The sequence below is a fragment of the Orycteropus afer genome, unplaced genomic scaffold, assembly GCF_000298275.1.
Source record: "Orycteropus afer afer isolate SDZICR_OR568_19922 unplaced genomic scaffold, OryAfe1.0 scaffold00099, whole genome shotgun sequence".
Classification (NCBI taxonomy): Eukaryota; Metazoa; Chordata; class Mammalia; order Tubulidentata; family Orycteropodidae; genus Orycteropus; species Orycteropus afer.
In genome coordinates, this window is record NW_006921686.1 from 3,942,809 (window position 1) to 3,944,786 (window position 1,978).

Sequence of the window (1,978 nt, forward strand, 5' to 3'; positions counted from 1 at the left end):
TGACAAAACACAAGCACAGTGACAGAGAACATGGCGACAGACACAGACCACAATGACAGTCACAGACACAGAGACATGCAAGTCCAGACAGACACTAACACACTGAAGAGGAGTCCAGGAGCCCCTAGATACACTGACACCAAGATAGGATGTCATGAGAGCCAGTGACAAACACACTGAGGGACACACACACGCTGGTAGACGGCCCGGACTGCTGGCTTCTTGGGGTGCCACCCTCCTACCCCCGGAGCTGGCTGTGGCAGAGGCTGGGCTCGAGACCCCAGGGGCTTGCCGTCTTGCTCCTGCCTCTGCCAGCTTCTAGAGCAGCGTGGAGGTAAAGGGCACAGAGCCCGGGCCGAAAGGCCGGAGTTCAAATCCTGACTCCCCTGCTCACTATCTGTGTGACCCTCACTCACCCTACCTCTTTGTCTCAGTTGCACCAACACTCAAATTGGGAGTGAGAGCTGAGCGAATTGATTTACGTAAGGCAAGCCTATAACGTGCGCCCTTGGGAAGTCCGACTGGCTATTAATATTGTTGTTGTTGTTGTTGGGTGCGGTGAGTGGATTCTAACTCACAGCAACCCTGTAGGACAGAGTCGACCTTCCCCAGGGTTCCCGAGGCTGAAATCTTTATGGGGGCAGGTCACCAGATGTTTCCCCCATGAATCCTCTGGGTGGTTTCGAACCGACAACCTTTTGGTTTAACAGCTGAGTCCTTAACCATTATGCCACTAGGGCAATTATTATTAGTTATTAATATTATCCATATCATCAGCTGGGGCCTTCCTCTGCCCACAGCTGGGACCCTACCTGGCCCTCCGTTTCCCCGCCCACGGACCCCTCCCTTGGGCCACGTCACCTCAGGCCTACAGGGTGTGTCCAGGTCCCTCGGCTCCAAGCCAGGACTCCCCAGGTGTCCCCATGGTTGCCCCTTCATCCCTGATCCCTGGCGTCCTCATGTCTGTCCATGCGTCCCACGTCTGACTGTGGTACTTTTCCACGCTGGACGGGAGCCGGCTGTCCCTGGGGTGGGGGTCACACCTGCCCACGCCCGCCCAGCTGGTGGCCACGACACCCGATGGACGGCCCCACCCTCCCCCCAGGACCCTACAACAACACCCCGCCCCTCCGGCCACCTGAGGTCCCCACTGGGGCGGCCTGAGGCCCAGGTCTGGGGACAGGAAGCCCCAGGCCTGACTACCCTTGAAAGCCTCTTTCAGGCCGGGCCTCCTCGCTGCCACCGACTCCTCCCGCAGAATAATATTTGGGCTGTTGGCCGGGGGGCGGGGGCCAGATCCGGAGGCCGCCTGGGAGAAGCCAGAAACCGCAGGGCTTCCTGCCTGGGGCTGCCCGACTCCGGGAGAGACCCCCAGGCCCGAGGGAGGGGGGCGGGCACCGGGGAGACTGAAGGCCTTTCTCTCAGCCCCAGTTGTTTTTTCCAGGAACTAGAAGGAATTCCCCAGCCTGCCCAGGACAGCAAGGCCGGTGGGACGGCTGACAGGGAGCCAGCGCGGCAGGGGGCGGGGGTGACACGCAGCCGGGGTGAGGCGGGCACTGCGACAGAAATAGAGGGCCCAGCGGCCTGCGGTGGCAGGTAGAGGCGGAAACTCAGGGAGCCGGAGAGGGAGGGAGGCCAGAGAGCCAAGGAAGGAGGGGGAGCGGGAGAGACAGTCCCCAGGGAAGGAGGGACACGGAGTCCCAGAGAGAGGGAGGGACAGTCCAAGAAAGAGACACAGAGCGACAGAGACTCAGAGGCTGAGGGCCAGGCTCACAGAGATGGAGCACCACCAAAGGAACGGGGCGGAGGCAAAGGTCAGAGAGGGACTGGGACACAGGAGGCTGAGGAGACAGACGGACACACGGAAACTGGGAGAGACAGCACACACGTCACACACAACACACACCTTCACACACAGACCACACATCACACATACAGCACACACCTCCACACAGACCACACATCACACACAGCACAC